This window comes from Saccopteryx leptura, chromosome 3 (genome assembly GCF_036850995.1).
Source record: "Saccopteryx leptura isolate mSacLep1 chromosome 3, mSacLep1_pri_phased_curated, whole genome shotgun sequence".
Lineage (NCBI taxonomy): Eukaryota > Metazoa > Chordata > Mammalia > Chiroptera > Emballonuridae > Saccopteryx > Saccopteryx leptura.
This window is the reverse complement of record NC_089505.1, coordinates 321,529,452-321,540,393: the sequence shown is the minus strand read 5'-3', so window position 1 is coordinate 321,540,393 and position 10,942 is coordinate 321,529,452.

The window sequence follows — 10,942 nt, the reverse complement described above, 5'->3', positions numbered from 1 at the left end:
GAATCCCATTGATTGATTTGTGAATATTGTACCAGCCTTGCCTCCACAGAATAAATGCCACTTGATCATGGTGTGTGATTTTTTTTCATATATTGCTGGATCCAGTTTGCTAATATTTTGTTGAGGATTTTAGCATCTATATTCATCAGAGATATTGGCCTATAATTTTTTTTGTGTGTGTTGTCTTTGCCTGGTTTTGAAATCAGAATTATGCTCACCTCATAAAAGGAGCTTGGAAGTCTGCCTCTTTCTTGAATTTTTTAAATAGCTTGAGAGAGATAGGAGTTAGTTCTTCTTTGAATATTTGGTAGAATTCACTTGTGAAGCCCAGGGCTTTTCTTTGTTGGGAGTTTTTTCATAACTGTTTCAATCTCATTTGTTTTCATCGGTCTGTTTAGGTTTTCTAATTCTTTCAGATTGATTTTTGGAATATTGTATGTTTCAAGGAATTTGTCCATTTCATCTAGGTTGTCCAGTTTTTTGGCATACAGTTCTTCATAGTATTTTCTTACAATATTTTGTATTTTTGTTCTGTCAGTTTTTATTTCTCCACTCTCATTTCTAATTTTACTTATTTGAGTCCTCTCTCTTTATTTCTTGGTGAGTCTAGTTAAAGGTTCATTAATCTTGTTTACCTTTTCAAAGAACCAGCTTCTGGTTTTATTGATCTTTGGGTTGTTTCTTTAGCCTCTATGTCATTTATTTCTGCTCTGATATTTATTATTTCCTTCCTTCTACTAGCCCTGGACTTTACTTGCTGTTCTTTTTCTAGTTTTCTAGATGCAGGATCAAGTTGTTTATTTGAGCTTTTTCTAGCTTCTTGAGGTATGCCTGTAATGCTATAAACTTCCCTCTCAGGACTGCTTTTTCTGTGTCCATAAATTTTGAGTTGATGTATGCTTATTATCATTTGTTTCTAGGAATTTTTTTATTTCTTCTTTGATCTCATTGTTAACCCATTTGTTATTTAATAACATGCTATTTAGTTTCCAATTGTTTGAGTATTTTTCAGTTTTTCTGTTGTTGTTGATTTCTAGTTTAATTCCATTGTGATCAGAGAAAATTCTTGATATGATTTCAATCTTTTTAAATTTGTTGAGACCGCTTTTGTGCTCTAACATATGGTCTATTCTAGAGAATGTACCATTAGCACTTGAAAAAAATGTATATTCTGCTCCTTTGGGATGAAAGGTTCTGAAGATATCAACTAAATTGAGTCTATATTGTGTGCCTTAAGTCTGCTAATTCTTTGTTAATTTTCTTTCTTGAGAATCTATCTAGTGATGTTAGTGGGGTATTGAAATCTTCTACTATTTCAGTATTGCTGTTGATCTCTCCCTTTATATCCATCAACATTTGTTTTATATATTTAGGTGCTCCTATATTAGGTGTGTAGATATTTATAATGGTTATATCTTCCTGTTGGATTGCTCCCTTTATCATTATGTAGTGTTCTTTATCTCTTACTATAGCCTTTGTTTTAAAATCCATTTTGTCTGATATAAGTATTGCTACCCCAGCTTTTTTTTTATTTCCATTTGCATGAAATATTTTTTCCATCCTTTTACCTTTAGTCTATGTGCATCTTTTATTTTAAGGTGTGTCTATTGTGGACAGCATATGTAAGCGTACTGCTTTCTTATCCACACAGCTACCTTATGTTTTTTGATGGGATCATTTAATCCATTTACATTAAGGTTATTATTAATATGTAGTTGTTTATTGCCATTTTATTCTTTAAAGCTGTATTCTTCTTTTGCTATATTCTTTTCCCCCTTCGATCTGTTTACAACAGGTCCCTTAGCATTTCTTGCAGCATTGGTTTGGTTGTAATGAATTCCTTGAGTTTTTTTTTGTCTGGGAAGGTTTTTATTTCTCTTTCAATTTTAAATGATAGCCTTGCTGGATAAAGTTCTCTTGGTTTTAGGTTCTTGTTCTGCATTACTTTGAATATTTCTTGCCATTCCCTTCTAGCCTCAGTGTTTCTGTTCAGAAGTTGGATGCCATCCTTATGGAGGCTCCTTTGTAGGTGATAGCCTTTTTTCTCTAGCAGCTTTTAATATTTTCTCTTTATCACTTAGCTTTGGTATTTTAATTATGATGTGTCTTGGTGTAGATTTATTTTGGTTTCTCTTTAATGGATTTCTCTGTGCTTCTTGAACATGTGAGACTTTTTCCTGCCTCAATTTAGCGAAGTTTTCAGCTATGATTTGATTGAACAAAGTTTCTATCCCTTGTTCTTTCTCTTCTTCTTCAGGAATCCCTATGATGTGGATGTTATTTCTCTTCATGTTGTCAAAAAGCTCTGTTAGAGTTTCCTCAGTCTTTTTGAGTCTCTTTTCTTTTTTCTGCTCTGCTTTCATGCCTTCGTTTATCTTGTCCTCTAACTTGCTGATTCAATCTTCAGCTTCATCCATCCTGCTTTGAGTTCCTTCCATTGTGGTCTCCAATTTTGATATTGTATTTGTCATTTCTGACTGATTCTTTTTTATTATTTCAATTTTCTTTTTTATATTTGCTATCTCTTTATTTAGGTGTTTGTAATGACCATCTATTGTTCTTCTAAGCTCTTTGAATATCCTAACAATTATTATTTTAAACTCTGCATTCGATTTGGTTATATCTGACTCATTCAGGTCCTTCTCTGGGGACTTCTCTTGCTTCATTTGGGTTGCATTTCTCTCCCTGCCCATTTTGTCTGTGTATAAGAAGGGTTTGGCCACTGGAGTCCAATTGATGTTACCTCTGTGTTCCCTATGTGTGGTCTGTCTGCAGGCCCACTACCCTTTCTGCCACTGCCTAGGGCTTTCAGGTATGGTTGTTGCTGGCACCAGTATGCTGCGGCTGTCACTGCGCCCCTGTTGTCAGAGCCAGCTTGCATTTTGGCTGCGAGCTTCGACTCCGCAGGCCGGGCAGGGCTGCAGGTGCGCGATCAGCTGTGGATCTCTGCCTTTTCCCGGGTTTTCCCTTGCCCCCGCGGGCAGAGCCGGCTCATATGTTGGGCTGTAAGCCTTGGCTCCGCAGGTCGGGTGAGGCTGCATACCCGTGCGTCCTTGCTCAATGGTGGATTTCCACCTGTTCTCAGGCTCCCGCCCTTTTTCCACAGGCAGGGTTGCAGGCAGGCCCGCAGCCAGGCCAGACCACTTTCACGTATCCTCTCCACCCTTGTCAGGCTAGACTGAGCTCATGCCTGTCCTCAGGTGTGGCCAGCCCAGCTTCTGCCCCCACCGACAGAACTTCACTTCTGCGTCCTGCCTCCCGGCCTCCAGCAAGTCCTCCACATTGTGGGTGTGGGCACTGCAGGTCAGACCTTAACACTCCACACTATAGTCCTGAAAGCTCCCTTTTTCTAAGTGGCTCTGCTCTCAGTGCCATGGGAGAGCTTGTTTGGCTGGTGTCCTGCTTTCCTTTGCTTGTATTGCTGGTTCCAGGGGAAATAGACACTTCATATTTGGGGAGTGACTCAGCCCAGGGTTTATGGTGGCTGTCCCTCAATGTGTTTCTCCCTGTCCCTCCTAGATTACACTCTCTTTCTGCCACTCCGGTCCTCTCCTCTCTTACTGTCCCCTGGAGCCCCGGATGGGTGGTTGTGAAAGAGGTTTTATTTCACACGGTCCCTTTAAGAAGAATCCTGGGTTTGAGAAAACTGTCTCTTTCTCACAAACAGTATCCTGACTTGTTTTGCAGCTAAATACTGTCCATATGCCTCTTCTAGGCTCTTGGGCTGCAGGCTGGGGCTTTGTTCCTGGGGCCCAGGTCCCTCCCCTCTCTGCTAAACTCTCTTCCTGCCATGCGAGTCTCTCTGGGCTGCTGTTCGCTCTGGGGAGCTGGGCAGCCCTCTTCGCATTTCTGCTTTTCCTACCAGTCTCAACATGTCTTCTTCAGTGTTCCTTGGTTGAAGAGTCCTCTTAGTTTAGTTCAAAGTTGGTTTTTCCAGATGATGGTTCTTAAAATTAAGTTGTAGTCCACTTTGGTTCTTGGAGGTGGGAGTTGTTATGCCTGCCTACTCCATTGCCCTCTTGCTTCCCCTTGTAAATATTGTTATATGTCCTGCTATTTCATAAGTTTGTATTGATTACAAAGCATTTGACTCTGTGGCTTATACTGTTATAATGTTTTTGAGCATGTCAATGGGTTTATAATTTAAAGTTCCATGTAATGGTGCATTTTGGAATGAGGATAAAAAGAATATGGTCCCCTGAGCCCAGTTTATACAATACCACAAATATTATTCAGATGCTGAGGAACCTTAAATAATTAGAAAAACTATTACCTTACTGCCAAAGAAACATCAAGATGTCATATAAACTGCTCACAAAAATTAGGGAATATTTCAAAATAAATATGAAGCAATTAAAAAAAGCAGTTGATTTTTTTTTTTTTTTTGTATTTTTCTGAAGCTGGAAATGGGGAGAGACAGTCAGACAGACTCCCGCATGCGCCCGACCGGGATCCACCCGGCACGCCCACCAGGGGCGACGCTCTGCCCACCAGGTGGCGATGCTCTGCCCCTCTGGGGCGTTGCTCTGCGGCGACCAGAGCCACTCTAGCACCTGGGGCAGAGGTCAAGGAGCCATCCCCAGCGCCCAGGCTATCTTTGCTCCAATGGAGCCTTGGCTGTGGGAGGGGAAGAGAGAGACAGAGAGGAAGAAGGGGGGGTGGAGAAGCAAATGGGTGCTTCTCCTATGTACCCTGGCCAGGAATCGAACCTGGGTCCCCCACACGCCAGGCCGATGCTCTACCGCTGAGCCAACCGGCCAGGGCCAAAAGCAGTTGATTTTTTTAAATTAAACAATAACATCAGAAAAGCAAATGACAAGTCAAAGAAACTGGTTCAATTGTGCAATTGAGATGTAAAACCAACTTTTATTTCATTGGTGAAAATGTACTGTACAAACAGCTGAAAGTACTGGAGTATCTGCATGTTTTCTGATTCCCTAATTTTTGTGAGCGGTATATTTAAAATGATAATTATTGGATGGCAAGTTACTTAATTCTTATCTTTTTATTGATTTTATCTTAGATTTGTGTAAGTAGGTAGTATATAATAAGTGACTAAATGTCATGAGAAAAGATAAGAAGCATGAGGATAAAACTACAGTTCTTTTGTTATTCTTATTTAATGTTATATTTTATTTAATTCTATTCGAGAAGCTTTCTCTTCTGTGCAATTCCCACTGTTAGCACATAATATAGAACCTGATCCATGTGTTGTTTCCTTCATGAGATAACAGCTCTTTGAAATCAGGAGCCAGAAGATATTTGTGATAGGCCCTGGCTGGTTGACTCAGTGAATAAAGCCTGGCATATTGATGTCCCAGGTTTGATTCCTGGTCAGGGCACACAGGAGGAGTGACTATATGCTTCTCTCCACATCTCTTTCCCTCTTCTCTCCTTCCTTCTCTCCTGCAGCCAGTGGCTCAATTGCTTTCAGCACTGGCCCCAGGCAATGAAGATAGCTTGTTGGACCTCCCCACTAAAATTTTAGTTTGCAATTATTGTTCTACATTTTATGTAAAGAGGTGGCCCTTCCTGGTGGTATAGTATTTCAAAACTAGAGAGAAATAAAGAATTGCTGAGAATGAGATGGGAGAGCTAAATGAAGAAAGACTGCTGAGCTGGTATGGGTGAACTGGTTACCTAAGAAGTAGTAGCAAAGGGGCAAAAATGGAGATGAAAGAGACTGCTTGTGGTGACCGGCACAACATGTAGTGTGAAGATATTGTTTTATTGAGTTGTACACATGGAATCTGTACTCCAATACACTCAGTTAATAATAAATAAATAATAAATAATACATTTAAGACAAAATATAAAGTAGTGGCCAGAGAAAATGTGTATTCTGCATATTTGCTATTCTGTTACTACTTTCAGATTACAAGTAATTCTTTTAAAACAAAAATGTTGCATGTGAGTAAAGTGTAGGTTTTAAGAAATGATGCTTTATACTGTGGTGAATCTTCATTGGTAAAGAGCTCTAAAAATGTAGAGTAATAACGATAACTCAGAAAAGTAAAGTAAAGTAAATGGAATCCTTGGGAGCCCAAAATGAAGAAGCATCCTTCAGGAGGAAACCCAAGTTTTGGATTTGGTCATTAGCAGACCCATGACACCTGGGTTATGTTTTTGTTTATATAGTTTGCTTGGGCATAATAGATGTGATATATGTCCAAAAGAAGCTGAAGTTGTAGAACTCAGATTTCAACCCTGACACTAAGTTGTTAACTATTGATTTGAACCTAATTCCTCTCATTTTAAATAAGCACAATATGGTACTTATTTGACAGTTTTTTTTTAATGAATTACAAAAGATAAAATGAAAAAATCATTTTATAACCATAATACCTCTGCACATGTTAAATAGTTTACACTCTTGAATGATTTTGAGGAGGGGCTGAGGATTCAGAGAAAGGAGAGTTGACAACACACACCTACCCATATCTCCCAACAAGGCTTTATTTCCAAAGGAGCATCACTAGACTATTAGTCCATCAACCTTAATTTGTTCTCCCTGAGAGCTTATAATGCTTGCTAGTCTATACAGGGTCATCAGGTTACAACACAGTTCTATTCCTATGACAGTGATGCAACCTGAATTTTGGTGTAAGTTAAAACACACCCTAGCTTAAGTCACTTACCTATCCTAAAACAGTTGTAAAATCATAATCTTGAACACAAAAACACAACTAAGCCACAGAAAAAGGAAAAGGACATGAATATACTGTACTATAATAACAACAAAAAATGACAAAAAAATGAGTATAAGAAAAAGTACAATGCTAATGGCATAAGTAAAAACATTCATGTCTCAATTGTTTTAAGTTTACATGGGAGTGAGCGTCGTAAACTGGAAACATCATCTGTCAAGACTGTGGGAATCCGAGGACCCCCTGTACTCATAACATTTCCTTAATTTAAGCTAGTAAAAAATGTTGGCCCTGGCCGGTTGGCTCAGTGGTAGAGTGTCGACCTGGCGTGAAGGAGTCCCGGGTTCAATTCCCGGCCAGGGCACACAGGAGAAGCATCCATCTGCTTCTCCACCCCTCCCTCTCTCCTTCCTCTCTGTCTCTCTTTTCCCCTCCCGCAGCCAAGGCTCCACTGGAGCAAAGTTTGCCCGGGCACTGAGGATGGCTCTGTGGCCTCTGCCTCAGGTGCTAGAATGGCTCTGATTGCAACAGAGCGACACCCCAGATGGGCAGAGCATCGCCTCCTGGTGGGCATGCCAGGTGGATCCCAGTCGGGCACATGAGGGAGTCTGTCTGACTGCCTCCCGTTTCCAGCTTCGGAAAAATACTAAAAAAAAAAAAATGTTAAACATTTTTGTTTGTTTTCTATTCATAGGTTATGTTTTTATAAATTTTTTTTTTTTGTATTTTTTCTGAAGCTGGAAACTGGGAGAGACAGTCAGACAGACTCCCGCATGCGCCCGACCGGGATCCACCCGGCACGCCCACCAGGGGCGAAGCTCTGCCCACCAGGTGGTGATGCTCTGCCCCTCCAGGGCGTTGCTCTGTTGCGACCAGAGCCACTCTAGCGCCTGGGGCAGAGGCCAAGGAGCCATCCCCAGCGCCCGGGCCATCTTTGCTCCAATGGAGCCTTGGCTGCGGGAGAGGAAGAGAGAGACAGAGAGGAAGGAGGGGGGGGGGTGGAGAAGCAAATGGGCGCTTCTCCTATGTGCCCTGGCCGGGAATCGAACCTGGGTCCCCAGCACGCCCGGCCGACGCTCTACCGCTGAGCCAACCGGCCAGGGCTGTTTTTATAAATTTTAATGTAACCATTCTGTTGTCTTTCAGGTTATTTAAAAACAATTATACTGTTAAACAATGGCATCCTCTTTCCCCCAACATTTTTTCCTGTTGTTGCAGGCACTTCCCATATGGGTCAGCCAATTGAGAAATATGCCACAAGATGAAAACTGTTGCAAACTTCTTAATTTATAAAATTTTTTATTTCTTTATCTCTATACATTGGAGAGGTTGTGAAGAGCAACTTTTTGGCATCAGATTGTATGTTTTCACTCAGAAATGTTGAGAATTAAAACACAAATAGTTTCACAATCTGACTGTCAGGCATGTGATCATTTATTATAATATCAGGGCAGAAGTAAAATAGAATGAAAGTGGAATAAAAATACAGAATTTCAAGCACAGCAGCAAGATGTTCATGTTTTCTAAATACTCACTTCAAGACCCAGGGAGCCTTGTTGATCACTCGCAAACAAGAAAACATCTTTATAGCTGATTATCTGACAAAAATATTGGTGTTGAATGTGTCATGGCTTAAATGCCTGTTACTAATGGGAAAGTGGAACAGAGGCAGATTGGATTAATACAACATGAATATAACTCAGAATTGGGTGAGACTAGTGTCATTTAAGATTATCTTTAGGAATCTTATACACATTAAGTATTCTAACCATTCTTCAGAAAACAGACAAAAATTTGTGTTATTATTTCATAGATATATATTACAGATTCACTACTTTTTATTTAGAAAGATTAATCTTTGGCATCATCTATACTGCATAAGTGTTGCTTCCATAATAAGAACATAAGAAGAAAAAGGTATTTGGTGAATAAACTTTGATTAAAAGAACTGAATTTAGTCTGACCTATGGTGGCACAGTGGGTTAAGCATCAACCCAGAATGCTGAAGTCGCCAATTTGAAATCCTGGGCTTGCCTGGTCAAGGTACATATGGGAGTTGATGCTTTCTGCTTCTCCCCCTTCTCTCTCTGTATCTTTCCTCTTTTTTTTTTTTTAAAAATGATAAATAAAATCTAAAAATATAAAGAACTGAGTTTAAACATATTACATACTACAATCAGTTCTAGCAAAAATATCATTTATTAGTGAATCCATCTAACTTTAAGTGTCTAGTACTAGTACACTAGTCTAAGCACTAGTACAACAGAAATGATTAATACACAGTCCTTGCATGTCCCAGAGATGAAAGAAAATATCTAAACCTGAATGATGAAAAACATCTAGGGTAAAGATGCATGTGAAGTGCAGAAAGGTTAACATTCTGGTAACAGACAGACCTAGTGGTGAACCATATCTGCTTCTAACTTGGAAATACTCATTCCTTCCATTGTTCCCATGCAGCAAGCTCACATGATTGACGAGCTCAATCTGTTCGAGCAGAGTTTAGGAGATATGTGTTTCCAAGCACAGAATAAATAAATAATTAAAGAGGCTACCTAAACACAATTTCTAATTCTGGTTATTAACTCTGTTTAATGATTAGTAGATCTAATAAGAGAAGGTTGCCACAAGGCTTTCTCATTATGGAAAAATAATGTAATATTCAGTCACAGGGAAGGTTCTCTCTAAAAGAACCTGAGTCTTAGCATCAAAGAAGTGGGTTGAGTTTAATGATGGAGAAACTGTAAGTACACTTGAGGACACTATTTGAGTCTAATTTGTCTGCCCATTATAAATACCACTCTATGCTATCTGTATTGAAATTAAGACTTTGATAGAGAATATCAAATCTGAGAGCCAGTTCTTCTTGATGGGACCTTTTCACAGTGCAAACCTTAATAAATTTATAAGAAAAGTAAACTCCATGGGAGAATTCATATACAGCCAACATGATATAATTTAGTGACACTAAGGAGCCCTGATTTAGCAGAACATGTTCTCTAAAAGCAAAACTTTTTTATAATAAAAAATTTTAATCATAGCAAAACTAGAAAAAATAGCATAATATACTTCCATGAACTTCTATAGTCTTTAACCAGTATTGTTTTGTATATATCTATCACCAACATATTCTTTTATTTGAAAATATTTCAGTACAGATCTTTAAAGATAAAGATGCTTTTAAAAACACAAACTTCTGAACTTTCTATTGCCTGATCCTGGGATTTCATGCCCTGCTGAGGAGTCAGCTGCATTGGCCAGGATGTAGAGGTCTGGGAGAACCCAGGGGGTGTCAATGACTGAGTTGTGTGGCTTTCGTACAGGAGCCATTCCCCTTAATTTTCATGAACTAACAGGTGTTTCTCCCTTATGGGGATCCATCTTCCAGCCCCACCATTTGGTCTCTTCTCAAATCCACCCTCTGGGATCTGGTGGCCCACCCACTTATTCCTAATGGTTCTCTCCTGCAAAGGTTATGTCAAAATCCAAGACAGGCTGAGTAATGTGTCTCTGAGGTGTGGGCCATGTATCATATGTTTTCTGAAGATGGAACAGCACCTCTTGGATGGGTTGCCTCTTGGATGGCAGCACTAGTGCCATTGGTTGGAATCCTAGTAGTTCCATACTGATGAGCTGTATTTTCTACTGGCAGAATCTGGGACACACTAAGTTGGCTGCAGAACAAGAGCCATTTTCCCCTCACATGCCTAAGCAGCACACAGCCTTTCCTTCTTGGTTTGTGTGGGCCTGATAAAATCTTCTAGTTTCATCACAATGACTTCCTGAAACTCTGGTGAATCCCCAAGACCCACACAAAGACACATCATTAAAAAAGACAAAGGTTAAACACAAAGAGAAGATCTTAAAAGCTTCAAGAAAAAGATAATTACCCACAAAGGAGCTCAAATAAGACTGTCATTTGATTTCTCAACAGACACTTTTCAGGCCAGAGAGGATTAGCGTTGTTCAAAGTGATGAAAAGCAAAGACCTACAACCAAGACTACTTTAACCAGCAAAGCTGTAACTTAAAATTGAAGAAGAAATAAAGAGCTTCTCAGACAAGAAAAAGTTAAAGAAATTTGTTACCACCAAAAGACTCTTTAAATAAATGTTTAAGGGACTAATTGAGTTAGAAGGAAGAGAAAGAGGAAAAGAGGGAGAAAGAGGAGGAGGAGGAGAAAACAAAATAATATAGTCATAATAATGTAATGGCAATAAATACATACCTGTCAATAATCACTCTATGTGCAAATGACTTAAATGCTCCAATCAAAAGACATAGAGTAAATAAATG